The sequence below is a fragment of the Elgaria multicarinata genome, chromosome 1, assembly GCF_023053635.1.
Source record: "Elgaria multicarinata webbii isolate HBS135686 ecotype San Diego chromosome 1, rElgMul1.1.pri, whole genome shotgun sequence".
NCBI lineage: Eukaryota > Metazoa > Chordata > Lepidosauria > Squamata > Anguidae > Elgaria > Elgaria multicarinata.
This window is the reverse complement of record NC_086171.1, coordinates 196,015,731-196,035,064: the sequence shown is the minus strand read 5'-3', so window position 1 is coordinate 196,035,064 and position 19,334 is coordinate 196,015,731. Positions and strand designations below refer to the sequence as shown.

Here is a 19,334-nt window from a genome sequence, read left to right as displayed (position 1 = left end):
CGTAATTACATATTGCTGCCAATGGGTGGCAGCAATGGGTTCCGTTGAATTAACAAATGGTCCGTACAGTTAGGGGAAACTTCTTAACAAGAAAATCAAAACGTAAGATGTTTAGATGATATAAAGAAGCATAGGAAGTACATAGGGAGAAATTATGAATGGAATGTAAATGGTTTAAGATAGAACAAAGTGTGCACTAAAAGGGGGAAATGGGAAAAGAAGTGGAGAGGGAGTCAATTGACTTATAGTTAAGACGATTCAAGAAGAGGCATTGCCCCATCCTCTGAAATGTGACATTTCTGTATAAATAAACATTTACGCCCAACAATTTAGTGCATTCATCATCATCATCGTCGTCATCATACAATTGGGTTAAAGATTTGTTTGTCTAATATAATTACAGTGAATATTCAAAATGCTAAGATTGTAGAGCAGAAATCACAAGGTGACATATTTGTCGACCCCATCAAATATGATGAATGGAAGTTCTTATGGAATTATACACAATTAGTGATAGTGGTGGGAGGGATGGTCAACTTTCCTGCCTTTCATGAGCATCCCAGTCTTTGAAACTAGCCAAAGGAGGGGCTGCTGGATCTTATCTCTTAAAGCAGTGGAGCAAATGGGATACTGGAGCTTCAGGAGCAGAGAGTTGGCGTTGTTCGGCATGTGCTGGAATTTCACGTCCAGAAGAGTACTGTGTGACTTGAAAACACACTACACTGTACATTTTGGTTGCTCCTAAATATTGTGTTTGTTTACTACCCCACTAATAAAAATGTAATTACATCATAAAAAGATAATTACATAATTACACACCCTGTCAAGGGCAACTCAGGCCATAGCTAGACCTAAGGTTTATCCCAGGATCATCCCGGGTTCATCTCTGCCTGAGCGCTAGATGCCCTGTATGGCACTTAGATGAACAGGTTTGACCCCAGGACAATCCTGGGATAAACCTTAGGTCTAGCTATGGCCTCACTGCCAATGTTCAGAGCTCCTGACCCTTTTACTCATTGTTCTCACTGTCTATTCACCTGCTCTCTCCAAATGTGTGAGCAGCAACTGGAGCAAAGAAAATGAGCAGCAGCCTCCACTCACCTTGCTCTCTGCCTCTTGGCCAGGAGCAGGCAAGGAGCCACAATGCAAGCCTTTCTTGGCACCTGTCAAGGTGTCCTCCCTCTCCCTCCCTCCCTCCCTCTTTTTAAAAATAAAAACACTGATACATTTTCTAACAGGCCACTGGGATTACTGTAAAATAGATTTCTGTTGGTGCTGAGAACTGTGGCTTCAAAGGGTTTTTTGAGCATATAGGTACAGTGCAAGCAAAATGGGAAGCTCTAACAGTGATCAGGAGGCAATGGGGTTCAGAGAGCCTCCCCACCCCACTGTATTTTGCTCAACACACACACCAAAAGCTCCATCACACTCAGGGTTAACACGCTCCCTACCTTTGCTTCTCCACCAGTGTTTTCATTCCTCAATTATTTCCTCTTTTCAAAAGAGGAAGTACGCAACGAGCATGAGGCCCATTGAGTCTGCTGTTCTAATGGCGCTGCTTACCCTGCACACAGCAGGAGAGCGTATCAATTCCAAGTTTAAAAAAACATCGGGATTTTTTGTCGCGCAAGGAAGCCCAGAATGAGTGAGTGCCCAGTAACGAGCGTGCAATAAAATGCTCTTCGGATGGAGCTTACACACACCCCGCCCCAAACCTGGAGCAGACCCTGTACAGACAACATAGAATCATGGAATAGTAGAGTTTGAAGGGACCTATAAGGCCATCGAGTCCATGCCCTTGCTCAATGCAGAAATGCTAAGTCATGGTGGTTAAGCATTTTGAGCTAAATATTATGGCTTAGCATATTGTGTGAATCATGACTTAGCGTGTCATGTGTACCATTTCTAACCATGGTGGCTGCATAACCACAGTTTAAAGACACTCAGTAATCAGTTGCTGCAAAATGGTTAGAGGCCTAGCGATTGCTTAGTGCAGTGGTTCTTAACCTTTTTGGTGTCACACCTCCCTTGTGAAAAATCTTATGAACCACGCCTCCCATGTGTTAACGGCCCAAAATTTAGGCTTAGGCAGGACGAGTTTGCATTTTTTACTTCTCTCTCTGGACTAAAAAAATGCATATTCAATGAAATGAACACAAGCAGTGAACAGTTTTGTGGAAATAAAACCTGTATTTAAAGAAAGTATTTCTAATAGCTACACACATAAAAGAAGGATAATTTCAAAATAACTTCAATGTGATCGCTGTTGCTGTTTGTGCTCAGCAAGAGTAGTTATTCGAGGGACAATGTTACACAATGCTAGGTGCATATCATCTCTGGCATCCAACCGATTTCTAGCTTTGGTTTTTATGCTGACAAGAGTTGAAAATCCAGATTCACACAGATAGGTGGTTGGAAGTGGAATTAATGATGAAATAGCTTTCTTTGCCAGAACAGGATATGCAGCCATTTGAGAGCACCAAAATTCATCAAGATTTTGAATGAAGAAATTTTGCTTGAACAAGGCTTTGCTCTGCAACTCAATAAGGTCATCTTTTTGTATATCAGCATCATCCATAATGTCCAAATTAAATGTGAAAGGATTTCAAACCCACAATAGCTTCGGCTATTGGGCGGTATAGAAATGCATTTTTTAAAAAACTTTTTGCAATAAACCGGAAAAAAGTGACTTAGAACAAAGCAGTCCCTTACCTTGAAAGATTGATCGTTCTTCATGAACGCTAACGCATGTATAGCATTGAACGATAACTACGGTAATGCACGTGGTGTACAAATGAGCTACATCGTAGCTCGCAAGATTAGTAGAAAGAAATAAGGTTGGTCCAAGCTGCACTGCTATGTACTTGTAAAATAAACTATATATAGTTGAGAGGCTACTCTCACACCTCCCCTGGATTCAGTCCAAACCTCCCCTGGGGAGGCGTACCCCACCCGTTAAGAACCCCTGGCTTAGTGTGTCATCTGAACAGCCACCCTTGGGAAAACTGATTTGAATTGTTACTGAAGCTGAAATGGTTTTGAATAGTGTCTTTAAATGTGATTTTTAATATTTACATGTGAACTGCTTAGAGATGTTATTGTATGAAGTATTGTATACGTATTGTATGCGTTAATAATAAAGAATAAATAAAAGAAAGCAGAAGGGTGAGTCCACACCTGCGTGCTCACAAAGTGATGACTGCAACCTCAAGTGAAGGGTCGCCACAGATGGAACATTGCTTCTTTCCTGTATGCACGTGTGAACCCGATGAGTGAATGAATGAATCCCGTGTCTATTCGCTTCTCTCTTGTACCCAAACTTTTTTTTTTAATCTTGCCCCACTCACTTCTAGCCCCAACTTTGCAAGGTTGTGCTTGCCGTTTTAGGTGGCTAGTAGAAAAACGTGATCCCCCCCCCCCCCATGATAAACTGGCAAGGGGACCGAAAGAGGTTGGGGATGCCCCCCGAGAAATAATAGAAAGGCCGGGCCCGTGACCGCAGAATAGCTCGGTATGTCCTGGAGCCTCCCTTCCCCCCCACCGAGCCCCCCCCCGCCCGCGGGCACGGGAGGGGGGTCGCGGTGGAAGGAGGGAGGGAAGGAGAAACAGCAGCAACAGGGAAGGGAACCCGGGACAGGAGGCAGGGAGGGAGGAGGGAGGCCGCCAGGCGGGAGGGGAGGGGAGAGGACCGACCTTCCTCCTCCAAGGCAGCGCTGCACGCGTCTTCCTGGAAGAGGCGCCCAGTTTGCGTGACAGGCGGCAGCGGCGATAAGGCGTCCCCTATCGGGACCTTGCAGGCACCGGTTGTAGCGAGCAGCGGTAGCCGAGAGAGGCTGAACGCCGTGCAAAGCGCGGCGAGGAGGCGCTGCCGGGGGAGGCGAGCAGCGGAAGCATCCCCGGAGCCTGGAAGGAGGCAGGCGACGAGGGAGGCAGGCGTAAGAGTCCGTGGCTCCCTCCAGCCGCGTTAGAAGCGGGTCGAAGGTTCGACGACGCGGCCGGCCGGGCGGGGGGCGTTGACGGACCCCGCGGCGGGAGAGAAGTCCTCTCCCCTACCCACGTGTGACTTCTGGAGGAGATGTAGCAAAGGTAGGTGGTGGAGGGATGGGGACGATGGGCGTGGGGCACGGGAAGAAGACCGCGGATTTGGGCAGAAAGAAGTGGGCATCTAGGGAGGAGGGCGGAAAGGATTGGAGAAGGTTAAAGGGTTAAGACTCGCTGGAGCCATCCTTTCTGACCTGGGGGAGGGTGAATAGACACCTATACCGAGAAAGGTGCCGCAAACCCTGGAGAGCTAGACGCAGTTATAGCAGTTCGTTTAAAGGAGATGTGCAATGCAAGGAGGCGAAATAGTTCTTATTTTTACGGATTTCCAAGGCATGTTTTGAGGACCGTTTTTCTGCCCGATTAAGAGTCCAGTGTGACTCGAAAGTTTGCACGTGGTCCGGCAAAAGCTTTCTTGCATGTTTTCTGGCTCTCTCTGGAACGGAGCCCTAAAAACACATCCTAATCAGCAAGCCCTGATGTGAACACTGCGGGTATAAGTTACTTCCCAGTAAATGTGCGTAAGATTGCGCTACACATGTTTTGGCCCGCTCTCCCCAGGCTTAGCTGAAGGTGTGCTGACTTCCGGGCGTGCGGAGGAATGTACCGATTCCGGGAAAATATCGCAGCAATCATCATAATAATAATTATTATGTTTACAATATGCAGAGTGCTTTATAGTTTTTATCCTGTTTGAGCTCAACAAACAGGTCGGTTAAATTAGTATTCCCCGATTTTTAAATTGGGGAAATGATGTTAAAAGGTAGCTAAGTGAGTTGCCCAAGGGTGTATAGCAAGTCTGTGGCACTGTAGGGATTTCAACTAGAGCTGCGTGCAAATGGCCTCTCAAAATTCTCCACCTTATTCGTGGGCAGAGAACTTGGAGGGACCATTTCATCGAATTTCTCCAAGGGGAATGAGAAATTCTCCAACAGTTTCTCAGGGGTTCAGCTCACCATTAAGAAGTGGTTGTACATAGCTTCTCTGTCTGTATTTTTCCTAGGACTTTTGTTTTTGTTTTCTTCTTCCACTGCAAGTGACATACTACTGCTACTGGCCCCCGTTTTGCATCCTCCACAATGCCCCGTGCCTAGCGTCATTCTGGGACATTTCAGGAGTGTGCTTGCATGTGTGTATGAAGGGGGACAGAAATGAGAAGGTGGACAATACCAAAAAATAAACAAATCCCTAAGACAGCCTTCCTCAACCTGGGGCGCTCCAGATGTGTTGGACTACAACTCCCAGAATGCCCCAGCCAGCTGGCTGGGGCATTCTGGGAGATGCAGTCCAACACATCTGGAGCGCCCCAGGTTGAGGAAGGCTGCCCTAAGAGGTGTGTAACTGGTGTGCAAATGGATGGTGGGAGCCGTAGTATGACCAGCTCTGGAGAAGAGGTAGAGCTACTGCTTTAGCAAAATCTGTCCTCAAGTTTCCTAAAAACTTTCTTACCCCATGAAAGAGGTTTCTGTTTTTCTGCCTCATCCTTAAGGCACTTTTGAGTTTCTTTAGAATTTGGTTTGGTGGTGTCTTTGAGCTACCTTATCACTGTGAGTTGGATGGTATGTGTCTTTTTTCTTTCTATTACACTTGTCTCCATCACTCTGCAGTCTCCTTGGCTTCCCACAAGCTACCTGGCCTGAAAAAAAGCCCCATGGAGAAGGAGTTATTTTTTAAAAAATATTATTATTTATTACATGTATATACTGTCCCCGTAGCCGAAGCTCTCTGGGCGGTTTACAAAGATTAAAGACAGTGAACATTAAAAACAAATATACAAAATTTAAAACCATAAAAAGCATGAAAACAGACAATATTCATTTAAAAATAACTATTCTGGGGTCAGTTAAGTAAAACAACTCAGCATATGCTGTTAAATGCCTAGGAGAACAGAAAAGTCTTGACCTGGCGCAAAAAGATAACAATGTTGGTGCCAGGCGAGCCTTGTCGGGGAGGTCGCTCCATAATTGGGGGGCCACCACTGAAAAAGCCCTCTCTCTTGTTGCCATCCTCTGAGCCTCCATCCGAATAGGTACGCAGAAGAGGACCTTAGATGTTGAGTGCAGTGTACGGGTAGGTTCATGTTGAGAGAGGCGTTCTGTCAGGTATTGTGGTCCCAAGCCATGTAAGGCTTCATAGGTTAAAACCAGTACCCTGAATCGGGTTCGGAAAAGTACAGGCAGCCAAAAGTACAGGCAGCCAACTCAAGCGGGCCAGAGTTGGTCTTATATGTTCAAACCTTCTGGTTCTGGTTATCAATCTGGTTGCTGCATTTTGCAGAAGCTGCAGCTTCCGAACCGTCTTCAAAGGCAGCCCCACATAGAGTGCATTGCGCATTACCACATGGCATTCTTCCCTTGGGCTTTAACTGAATTGTGGGAAGTTGGGGGCGATACAAGCTACCAGAGAGATGATTGTACAGTGAAAGACAGGACACTCTCACACACTCATAAGTAAGCCACTTCATAAGTAAGGTAAGCAAAAGAGCCTCCAAGCGCATTTCTTTTCTATCAAATTGAATGAGAATAATCGGAAATGAATAATTTTTCAGCACAGCACTAATTCCAACCTAGTTGTCTTTATAACAGGGTTTTGAGCAGTGAAATATACCTGATGATCATCCAAATCTCCATCCAAAGAGCATTTTATTGCACGCTCATTACTGGGCACTCTCAGAGTTTGCTCAGGTCCCTCACATGACGTCGTCTGCCTCCCAAGCGCCTTTCGCAACTTTTGGCCTTCCTTGCATGACAAAAAACCCTCATTCAGTCTGATTTTTTTTTTAATCTTGGAATTGCTGCTCTCTGCTGCTTTGTACATGAGACGCAGCGCCATTAGAATAGCAGACTCAATGGGCTTCGTGCTGGTTCTGTACTTCCTCTTTTGAAAAGAGGAAGTAACTGAGGAACAAAAACACGGGCGGAGAAGTGAAGGTAGGGAACGTGTTAATCCCGGTGTGATGGAGCTTTTAGTTTAGTTTCCCCCTAGAAGGCAGAGACCTTCCAATATAATCCAACATCCATGATTGACTTTTAACTGGATTGACTTTTAACAGCCATCATGACAAATGGGAACAATGGATATTGTAATCCGACACATCTAGGGGGCACCTGGTTGGAGAAGACTGCTGTAGAGACAGGTCCCGATACAAGAAACCAGGTGTAAAGGAACGGCAGATGTACAGGCCTGATAACAGCACAGCAGTAGTTCTCAAACTGCGGGGAAGGTCCTCTGGGGGTGGAACATAAATCACCTGAAGGGAGAGACCTGAACTTTCAGGGAGGAAGGTGAGATCCTGCCACAGGCGGAAGCAGATCATTGCTCTAAAGCAGAAGGAGTTTAGCACTTCAGCCACCCAAATTGATATGCTAAGCATGGAAGTTGCAGAGAGGCAGGAAAGGTATGGGAGCGCCTTCTTGAAATGGTTTTGGGGAGGGGTTTTAAGGACTGAACCACAGGTCACATGGGAAGAGAGGACTATAATAGGGCATGTAGTGTTCTGAGTAGATTTTCCGTGGGAGATCCGTAAACTAGGCTTATTTATACAAATTTATTTTTCATATCAATAAGTTAACATGTTTAATATAATGCATTGAAAGGACAGTACATTTTAATGAAGCACTGATAATGTCCTGGGACCTGGGGGATGTCCTCACAGTGCTGGCTTGGTGCCGCATCCCTTGAAAACCCCATGCTTTCCCTCCTTCGGGGTGGCGTCGGGTAATCCTAGAGCATCATCACACGGGGAAATCGCGTTTGCTTACCCTTGCTTCTCTGCCCTCTTGTTTGTCCCTCATTACTTCCTCTTTTGAAAGAGGAAGTAAACAACCTGCTGTTCTGACCCCCCTGCTTCTCCAGAACACAGCAGGAGATAGCGGCTACTTCCATCTTTAAAAATAAGTCAGACTTACCAGGGTGGGTTTTTTGTGGCACGAAGAAGGGGCAGGAGATGCGCAGGAGGCAGACGACATTGTGAGCGGGAACTGTGAAAATCCATGAGTGCCCAGTAATAAGCGTGTAATAAAACGCTCATCTGATGGAGCTCCTAATGCCGAGGAGAGCGTGTGGGGTTTCTGGGCAGACAACTGGGGACCGGAGCTGACCCTGCCCTCTTCCTGGTGGAAGGTGACCAATCGCAGGTCGCCTTATTTATTTATTTATTTATTACATTTATATACTGCCCCATAGTCAAAGCTCTCTGGATGGTTTACAAAAGTTAAAAACAGTAAACATTAAGAAAGTATACAAAATTTTAAAAACATCAGAAACATAAAAACAACAGTATAAAAACAACATTCATTTAAAAACAACGGTTCTGGGGTCCGTTAGAAAACAAACTTAGCGTTGTTAAATGCTGTTAAATGCCTGGGAGAAGAGAAAAGCCTGGCGCCTGAAAGATAACAGTGTTGGTGCCAGGCGAGCCTCATCAGGGAGATCATTCCACAGTCGGGGGGGGCCACCACCGAAAAGGCCCTCTCCCTTGTTGCCATCCTCCACCTTCCACAATGCACTGCCTGGCCATGCCTCTGCTGTGACTCTAGAGGGAGGCTTTGGGGCTGTGATGATGCTGGTTTGTGCGTCCTTGCCTCATTCTGGAGAAAAAAGTTGTGGTAAGTCCCTGACTTTTTCTCTGCAGCTTTGGCGGAAAGCCCCGGGGTGAATGTGCGATTGCAACGGTGTCATAATTGATGACGCGCCACTGCGCACCCACCCCTAGGCTTTCCAAGCGTTTAGACGTCCCCATGTACAGTTTTTAATGGTTATTTTCTTGTGGACTGTCATTTTCTTACCATCTCACAATGTGAGCTTTTTAGGTGGAAACCTTAGTGTGAATTGCAATATTATTCTGATAATAGCAGTGGTGGGAGGCTGCAGGGAGGAGGAGGGGAGGTCTAACTCTTCCACCCCCTTTCAGCTGCTACTACCTGCGGAGAGAAAACATACAAGCACAATATGGGAATCTGGTACTGGCATGGAGGGGTGTGTAGATTTGGATCTGGAACCCCCATAACGTGGTTGAGGAAATAGTTAGATCTCTCTTGCATCACCTCCTCAATTGAAGTCTCATTGCAGCTGGTTTTATAAGAAAGTTATGGTAGGCAAGCCAATCTCAGAATCCCTCTATAATATAAAATGCACCTTATAACCCCCCTTTTTTGCTTCAATGTATTTTTTTTTATTCAAAATCAATTTTCTGCCAATTTAAGGGATTAATCTGCAGTTGTACACACCAGCCTTTCACCAACCTTGAACCCCCATTTATTGTTGGATTATAATTCCTATTATCCCCAGCCAGCATGCCCATTTGTAGTGGGGAGTTGTAGTCCAACAACATCTGGGGACAAAAGGTTAGGGAACACCTTGTAGTAAGTCCCATTGAATTTAATGAGACTTACTTCTGGGTAGACATGCATAGGATTGAGATGTAAAACTGATAGAATGAAGGCACAATCCTATGCATGTTTAGATGGAAAAAGGCATATAACTCCCAGCATGATCCTGCTAGCATGGCTGGTTGGGGCATGCTGGGAATTGTGAGTGAGCTTTTGGTGAGCCTTTGAGCTTTTCTACCCAAGGCATTTTCTACACAAGGCATTCCTTATTCACGGTTGTTCATGGATTCTTTAGATGCCGCTGTGATCCTCCAGTTTTGCTTTTGGTTTTTTTAAGGGCACTTTCCCATTTTCTTTGAAGTGGGTAAAATTGGGTATTATTTCTGAAAGCGAAAGAAAAGGTGTTTTCCTACTTGTAATTGCAATATTCCACTGTAGCACACTGCCACCTAGAGGTTATGGAAAAGTAGGAAAGGAAAAGATCTTTGTATCATGCTCGGATCTGAATTCTGCACTGAAACTGAAAGTAGATACAGCGATCAACAGCCTCGTGTAGAAAAGCTCTTTTTGACACAATCTAATTTTTATTGATGAAAAAAGTGGGTTGTCGTTGAACCGGTGGTTGTTGTTGAACTGTGGGTTATCGTATTTTCTGAACCCAGCTCCACAGCTCCACATGGATTGTTTGTTAACCACAAACAATCCATGGTGCCTATGATGCCTACACTAACATCAGCTGCCTAAAACTATGGAAAAGACTGTTTGTTTCAGTCCACCCATTGATTGGGAACAGTCTTTTTCCATCGTTTCAGGCATTTGATGTTATCATAGGCCTTCTCAGGACATACAGGAGAATTCCAACTCATGGAGCTGTTAGCTGTGAGAAGTAACAATCATTGTCACTTCTTCTCATACTGGCCCATTGTTCCACAATTTGACCACAGCTGCATCATCAGCATGCCTGTCTGAATCTTGGACCTGAGGCAGCAAAATCTTTCTGCTCTCAAGGAAAGACTGTTTGTGAACCAAAGTTTTACTCCCATTCCATTCCATTCCATGGCTTCCTTATAAGCCCTCTGTTCCCAGCACTTGAACCCCCAAAATGACCTGAGTAATACAAGCCACTTTGAAACTAGCAAGTCTAACAAACTAGCCAACAAACTACCATGGGTTGTTGTGTTGTGTGAACCTGGTTGATGTGCCTGCTCAGTCAGCTGCTAACTGTTGATGGGTAACATCAAGGGCCCTGCTCTTCTGGCTTCTTCTGGTTCTTTTCTTTATCTTTAAACTGGACTTGGCGTGGACAGTCCTTCAAATAGAGGACTGCCTTGTGATGATGGCCCTTCACATAGAGTTCTGGAAAGTAGTACACATGACCACCCTAATGGGGCGGTGGGGAAGGAGGCTTGGGGTGGTGATGATTGGACCACATTGTGCTTCTGATGCTGTCATCAGGCGCGTAGCAGCATCAGGATTTGGATTGGAACAAACAGAGTGATTTTCTGAGTTTTTTGGGGGGTAGGTGGGTGAAATCACTTGGGATTGCTGAGCCAATTCCAAAATGATCACTTGTAGTAGCTAAGGGAGCCATTTTTTTTCCTTACTTTGCAGTTGCCTCATTTTTTCTAGTCATGAAGATATTAGGACTTGAAACAATGTTTTAAATTACAGAAGGAATAGAATGACGCTAAATGTTAGGAAGAGCCTAGAGGGAAAAGTAAAGTAAAGTGCTGCAGGCTGGCAGCTGGGCCTGGGTGGCAGGGACTGGAAAGACTTCATTTTTTAAAAGGAGATGGATGGATGGAAATGCTGGGAGTAGACTGTGAGATGTGGGTTTCAGACATAGTGATCTCTGGCTCTGAAAATCCCCTGCCAGAACACTCATCATGTGCTTCCTTGGGGGATCATACCTTCGCCAATTCTTCAAGGGCTGATATTAGGCAAGGAATCAGCAACAGAAAAATGACCCTTTGAAGGCAATTAATCAAGTGTTGCTTTTGGAGGAATGGCATATAGGAAGGATTGGAAGAAGACCTGTATATACAGTAGAGTTGTTTATACTGTGTATGTAGTCGTTACAAACGTGATTTTAGCCAAAAGCCAAGAGGAAGTGAGCTGGCAGAATGTAACTAATCAAGCTGTAATTTGGCCCATACTGAACTTTGGAATGAAAAGTAGCTGATGGTGACAGCCTAATATCCCACAGGGAACAACTCTTGTAATAAGCAAATTTCAGGCTAGCAAGTACAGGGCACAAGGATCTTGCTTTTAATCTATTTATGGAGATGGTGTACACAGTTCATTGAGCATTTCTTCTCCCGTGCCCAGTTGAAATGAATGGGGAGACAGGCAAGAGAGTACTTTGCTGATCTCCTTTTCAGTGGAATTGGATTACACTTGGAGCTTCAAGTAGCACAAGGACAGGCAAATCCATTTCTGATGTGCCATTTTTCCAAATTGATTTCTGTTGCCAACTAACTCTCTGCAAGCAGGCTTTTTTGTATTGGAAACTTTCAGTGTGGCTTCAGAGACAGAAGGCCCACAGTCATGATTTCTATGGCAACAATGAAAAAAGAAAAGAAATTCAGCTCAACCAGCCATTCAGGCTTGAGTTTAGTATGGTTAACAAATGATAGTTTAGATTTTGACACTTCGATTGGAAATGTTATAAAAACCCAAAGTTCTCCGTGCAGAGTGACAGAGACCATGCTAAGTGGTCTCTAACTTTTTCTTTTTATATTTAGTGAAAGAAGAGGAAGAGGAGGAGGAGGCACAGATTAGTTTTTAAAACTGTAATGTGATATAGGAATCCTTGTCCACCATTTTGAAGTCGTTCCATCTCAAGGCGGATAGAAGTCCAGAATTATATTTTGTATAGAAGTGACGAGGACAGGAGGTGCTTCCAGATGAGACTTTTATTGTGGCATCACCCTGCCTCATTCATGGAATTTTAGTGGTGTGTATGTGTGTCCTGATAATGCCATCTTCCACTTGCTGTCCTCCTGTCTTTTTGCACCACTTATGAGCATAAGAAGAACCATGCTGGATCAGACCAAGGGTCCAACTAGTCCAGCTGTTGACCAGGAACCCACATGGAGGGCATGGGTGCGATAGCACCCTCACACCCATGTTCCCCAGCAACTCGTGTATATAGGCTTACTTCTTCCATCTTTTTTCTTACTGCAGATAATCTGTTAAGGAAAGATGGAGTAGCTGCACAATCCTGGAGGAGGAAGGCTACTGGCTATGTGCTGCCTCCAGTATCAGAGGCCGTAAACCTGTATATACTAGTTGCTGGAGAACTTAGGTGGGAGGATACTGTTGCACCATGTCTTGCTTGAAGGCTCCTGATCGACAGCTGGTTGGCCACTGTGTGAACAGAGTGCTGGACTACATGAATCCTTGGTCTGATCCATCATGGCTCTTCTTATGTTCTTTCGGACTGTTAGTGCTAGGACTCCTCCGTCTGGAAGCACCCACAAGGTCCAGCAGTCTGCTATGGATAGGAAACTGGGTTCCCTTTTGTACAACTAGGAGGGTTGCTTGGGTGACTGCCATGTCCTCTCCATCACACACAAGATACTACAGTAGTTCTAGTAGCAATTTCCTGGAATCCCACACAATGCCCTGGCAGAGCCGTTACCTGAGCATGAGTTAGTCAAGGAGGCATGGTCTTATGCTGGCATGAGTGTTTCTGTGGGTGGGAGCAGTGCCAAGACAGCAGAGGGTAGGGACCCTGCACTTGCCCTGATGCTTGTGAAAAACATGGGACTGCCTACTGCAAGAAGCTGTGGAGAACAAGCTGTACAAGTTTGCTAAGTGTGTAGTTCTTTGGTCGTTTAAATACTATAGCGCAGCCTTCCCTAACCAGGAGCTCTATATTGGACTATAGCTCTTATCTCACTCACCCACCCACCATTATGGCTAGGGTTGATGGGAGTTGTAGTCCAACAGATCTGGGGGGTGCTAGGTTCGGAAAGGCTGCGGTAGTACTAAGGGAGGAGGTTTTCAGCCTGAGATGAAGGCCATATCAAGGAGCCTATAGGAGGGGCCTTAGTTACAGGAGGGGCTGTAGCACAGTGGTAGAGCACCTGCTTTGCATGCAGTATGTCTCAGGTTCAATCCCTGCCATCTCCAGGTACAATAAGGAAAGCATTTTTGCTTTCCAGCCATTGCCCTGGCAATTCTAGCTAGCTTGTGGATATGGCACTATGCTAGTTGGCCTTCCAAATTTAAATTAATTTAAATGTGTCCCTATGGTTGACCCTGCAGTAACATCTTCAGCCGCTAGGTGGAGACTTCTGTAACCAACACTAACCAAATATAGATGGACGCCAGGAGAGATGAGTAGGCCAAGGGACAGAGTTATTGCCTGCTCCTGCTCCCTTGCTATGGGGCAGCAAGGGAATGGAGTGGATAGACCCCTCTTTCAGGGGGCTATAGGGCTGCACCGTGGCAGGGAATCTACTTGAGTGTAAAGGCCCCAAGAGAAGGGTTTTTTATTGGCTCCATGGTGGGAGAGGTGGGCCGAGGGGTACATATTGGCAGTCAGATCCCCTTCGTGTCAGTACTCTGTGCATTTAGTTATAAAACAAACCTATCTCACACTATGTTTGCAGTATAAATATTTACATGGACTTTTCAGAAAGACAAGTGTGAATGCAAACTAGTTGGGGATGTGTGTGTGTGTGTGTGTGTGTGTGTGTGTGTGTGTGTGTAGGGGGGGTTGTGTACATCCTGTGATCAAGAAAAGATCCAGGCTTCTCTTTATTATTTCACAATGCAAGCATTTCTGTCATTATTTTAGTCGTAATGATGACAACAAGTTGTTTTAAGAACTAAACAACGCTTCAAAATCCCAAAGGCTGTTTTTAATTTTTAATTTTACATCAAAACAAGAGACTCAAAGGAGATATTCCATGCGGTTGTAGATCATTGATTTGGCGGTCATGCTTATTGTGGGGAAGAATTCTATCTGATCAGACATTTAGCTACAACTGTATCTCCATTATGTAGTTCACATTTTTCTTGCTGACAACGTCAACAACAAAACAATTTGCTAACTTTCAAGATGGTTCGCATCCTGGCCCAGAATTACATGACCAGATGTGTTACTGCAGAAACAAAAAAGCACTTTTCCCAATCTCCCCACCCCCATATTAGTCAATAGAAATGTTGCATTCATATTTCAGAGTTTTCTTTGTGTGTGTGTGTGTGTGTGAGAGAGAGAGAGAGAGAGAAAGAGAGTGAGAGAAGGAGAGAGTGAGAGAGAGTAGGAGGATTGCACTTTCCTACATCTGTTAACATTTTAAGGTTCCATACAGGACTGGAAATTGAAATATACTGTATTAGGGACATGATTTATGTGCCTCAGAGACAGTTTTATTAAATCCTGAGAAGGTTTTTGAAACATTTTTTTCCTAAAGAGTTGCGCATTTCTTAAGAGCTGATTTATTCCGACTCACTCCCAACAAGCTTACTGGCAAATGCAGAGAATGGTTGATTCTTTAAAAGCAAGAAAATATATTTGACATCTCCAAATTCTGATAGATTATGATGCTGACAAATATTAAGATATTTGTAAAAGGAAGTGAATTTAAATTGGGGGGAAATCTTTTTTTAAAAACTCTGTCATTTCAATTCAAGTCTGCTGTGGGAGAACTGCTAGTTTGCTACGAGGGATAAATAAATTGATGCCACTTTTATTTGGTAGCAAGCCTAGTGGGACTAATTTCCAAGTAAAGACTCATAGGACTGCACTGATCATCATTAAATGTACTTATATTAAATGCATGTGTTATAATTTATTAAGTAGATTTAGCACCTTTTCTTCCATCATGGAACTCAGGGTTGGTCATGTGGAGTTACCGGGTGGTCTCTCATCCAAGCATTGACCAGACTCAGACCTGCTTAGCTTCAGCAAATGTGCCTGCCTGATCATAAGAACATAAGAAATACCATGCTGGATCAGACCAAGGGTCCATCTAGTCCAGCACTCTGTTCACACAGTAGCCAACCAGCCGTCGGCCAGGGATGAACAAGAAGGACATGGTGCAAAAGCCTCATGTGCCCTCATATCATGCGCAAAGGACTTGTGGAGTCTGGTGAGCCGAAACTGCCCACCCACAGAGGAGCCTCAAGTTGAATCTTTATATGATAGATTACTTTGGCCTTGACACCTTCTAATCAGTTTCCATTGAGAGTGCCTAACAATGCCAGTTCTTTACCTTGGGTGTGATTGGATCATTCAATCACTCCCAATGCAGAGAGGAGGGGTGGAATGTGATTTGCTGTGAAGTGTGCTTAATCCTTCCTTCCCATCCTCCTCTGGAAACCCCCAGCTGATTTTTCTCATTTATAGTGAGGAATTGGTGCATAGGGGAAGGGTTAAGCACCTCCATCCCACATATTGATTCTCCTCTGCAAACCGTGGTGCTGTTAGGTATTTTTCAGTTGTTCCAGATGAGGATTTCATTTAGGGTGACCATATGAAAAGGAGGACAGGGCTCCTGTATCTTTAACAGTTGCACTGAAAAGGAAATTTCAGCAGGTATCATTTGTATATATGGGGAACCTGGTGAAATTTCCTCTTCATCACAATAGTTAAAGCTGCAAGTGCCCTGGCCTCTTTTAAATCTGGTCACTCTAGTATAGCTCCTGCACCTTTAACTGTTGTGATGAAGAGGGAATTTCACCAGATTCTCCATATATACAAATGACATCAGCTGAAATTTCCTTTTCTATGCAGCTGTTAAAGGTGCAGGAGCCCTGTCCTCCTTTTCATATGGTCACCCTATTTCATTGTGCTATTGGCCTGCATCATTCAAAGAATTTTACAAGGGATCAGCCAGACATTGTTGTCTTCTACACATAACTGTCCCATGTTTTCTCACCACTTCCTTTTTCCTACTACAGAAAATCCACTCAGGCAGAAATGGTGTAATAGCTGCAGAATGCCTTCTAATTTGTAAGGGCTAGGAGCCCTCCATCTGGAAGCATCCTTAGATACCAGATGTAATAGTCTTATAGGGCCACCAATGGAGGATTTCTTTAGCCCCTGCGTGTGTGTGTGTGTGTTGTGAATTTCAAAGAACAAGCAGCTGGGGAGGTGAGGTTCAAACTCCCAAACCTGTACGCAGTGGTTCCAATTTGGATGGGGGCCTGCATAGGTTACTTGTGAGGGTGGTCAGCTGCACACTATATATTTAACGTGTAGTTGACCATGAGTCTGGTGACTACAAGGAATCACTAATAAATAACACCTTCTCTTTGTGGTAATGTTGTCTATCCTTTCTGGCATGTCAGTATTCATGGTGTACATAATAGAAATAGAAATAGTATGTCGCATTAGGTTAGAGGATTTAAGAAGCAAGAATGTTAGTTGTTAGGTTCTTAGCTCTGACTTGAAATGACTCTTAATGTAGGAGGCTGGACTTGACTGGAAACCATCAGCAGTAGAATAAATCTCAGTGGGAATGTTAGTGGTTATTTTCAGGTTACAGTTGTTGTTAAACAGCTTCCTCCTCCAAGCTGATGCTCAAGTCGTCCAGGAAATATTTCCTCCCTGAAGCCTTAAAAAAATTACATAGAAAGCGTTTAATTTCTGGTGGGGAAAATAGCAGACTTTCTTGGTAAGGGTAAGCGGAACACCTTTAGCTTTCTACTAAAGGGCACAACATCAATAGTGTTGCTGCTAGCGTTGTGTTTTGCCCTGGTGCAAAATGCAGTCTTGCTCCTATATGAAGGGAATCTGTATGATGGACTGTAATTAGTTTCTTCCATTGAAGTTTGTGGAAGCCACTGACATTTCTGGGAGACAGTCGGATATGCTGCAATTGGGACATAGCTGAAATCAGAGCAAAAGCTGTCACCTCATCTCAGTCCGGGGCTCAGTTTAGATCAAGGATGGACAACTTGTGGCCCTCCAAGTGTTTTGGCCTAGAACTCCCATCATCCCTTCTCATAGGCTGAGTAGGGCTGACAAGAGTTGTAGGCCAAAACATCTGGAGGCCCAAACATGTCCAAGGTTTGGCGGATTGAAAATGAGCCTTGTGGGCTTATATGTCCCTATCCTCCTTCTCACTCATGTGCAGCTTTAGTGTCAATTTACACTTTAGTGCAAACCATGATTTGCTGTGACATCTGGGTTGGCAAAACAAGAAGCGAAAACTATGGTTTGAAGAGGGTTTCTAGGTCTAGTTTGGACAACGTGTGTTCCTGTGATTTGGAGGATTGCCTGCATCAAACCCTAGATAGAAGAGCACTGCTCCAAGTGGCAAAATTTACTCCCTTGCCCTTGACATTGGGGTTACCACTTTTGCTTCTAATCTCAGGACCTTGCTAGACCTACCTTTAAATCCCAGTGTGTGGAGGGGCCAGCCCACGGTAGAAGTAGCGCGGGCTGTCGCTCCTGTCCAGACGTAACGTGTGATGGGGTAAAGGAAAGCCCCGTTGTGTCAGCCATTTTTTCCCCAGCTTAAAGGGGCCATGTGCACAGGAGCACACCAATGATAAGGTAGGCTTTTTTTATAAAAAGGGTTCCCTGCCCCCGATGTCCCCCGCCCGTGATCTCTGATTCCCCCTATCTCCCCTGGGCTGCGATTCCCCCCCCCATGTCCCCTTGCTCCGCTTTTCTCCCCATCTCTCCTGCTGGGTCCGCTCTTCCCCCCCTGGCCCCCATCTCTCCCTGCCGCGATTCCCCCCCCTGGCCCGATAGACACAGCGCTGTGCCCAGTGCGCCGCTCTCCCAGCTACTCATGGGTAAGCCATGTAGCCAGAAAAACACATGTACATCCTAATTACCCACATGTTTAGTTTTTAATCGGTTTTTAATGCTTTATGTGTGTATGTACTGTGTTTTATAGTTTTAAATTTTGTATACTTGTTTTTACCTCAATTTTAGAATTTCTGTAAACCGCCCAGAGAGCCCTGGCTATGGGAGCGGTATATAAGTGAAATAAATAAATAAAAAGCCGTGGAACAGGCTCAGCCCGGGGCTGCGGAAATACCGGGCCACAACTGGTGCCGGTTATCCCAGGCCAAGGGAGGGTTTAGCCCGGGCTGACCCCGGGATCCCCTGTGCGTCATCTGGACGCACGGGTGAGCCCGGGTATCAGCCCGGGCTAAACCCTCGTCTAGCAATGGCCTCAGAAATGCCCTGAGCTGAGTGCTCTGCCTCCTCTCGCAGAACTGAATGGTTGTTGCTTGCAGAGCCAGTCCAACACATTTTGCTGCCTAAGGCAAAGAACAGGAGAGTGTCCCCTCCTATTCTATGTATAAAAGCAAACTAGTCTGGCAGCTGAATCTTTATTCAACACTGGCAATAGGACACCATCTTCCACTCCATCTCAAGGCAGCAGGCTAGCTTAGAGAGCACAGGGCAGGCTGTATGGCACACAGCTCTCTCCTCCAACACCTTGCTGCCACCTCCCAACATCTGCGGCCTGAGGCAACTACCTCACTTTGCCTGATGACAGGTCCAGCCCTGGTCACTGTCTTCTTGGTTGTAAGTAAAATGGTTGTTCTCAGAGACACAGTTTTTGTGGGTGGTCAAACTTGCCCACTCTTCAGTGCAGCTCCAGGTTTTATAAGCCCTTCAACAAGATGCCTTTGGGTAGTGGGTAGACTCTTTGACTAGGAGTCTCATCAGATGGGGGGAAATCGCATTTCCCTACTGTTACTTTGCCTCCTGCTTCTTTCCCGCAATAGGGATGAAGGGGGAGGCAACTCCGGTGCTCAAAAGAAGGAAGAAAATGTATTGTGCTCTACGCGTTTCAGAGAAGAAGTCTCCTTCAGGAGCTGTTTTTAGTTCTTTTGCAATTCCTTAACTATAAGAACGACAATATTTTCTTCTTTTTAAATGCTTGTGTACACATGCTCAAAAAACAGAATATACAAGCATCTAAAAAGAAAATATTGTCATTCTTGTAGTTAAGAAATTTCAAAACAACTAAACAGCTCTTG

At 45.0% G+C, this 19,334-nt stretch overlaps 1 protein-coding gene across 5 annotated transcripts in view; it reads left to right on the top strand.

The window, feature by feature from the left end:
• Positions 1-3,828: 3,828 nt before the first annotated feature.
• RIPOR3 (RIPOR family member 3) overlaps positions 3,829-19,334 on the top strand; it is a 115,728-nt gene continuing 100,222 nt past the window's right edge. For 4 of the 5 annotated variants that reach the window (XM_063146228.1, XM_063146236.1, XM_063146244.1 and 1 more), the window contains exon 1: positions 3,829-4,086. The gene's annotated coding sequence lies outside the window, so the exon portion shown is untranslated. The remainder of the gene's footprint in view (positions 4,087-19,334) is intronic. The other variant, XM_063146259.1, reaches the window with a different exon arrangement.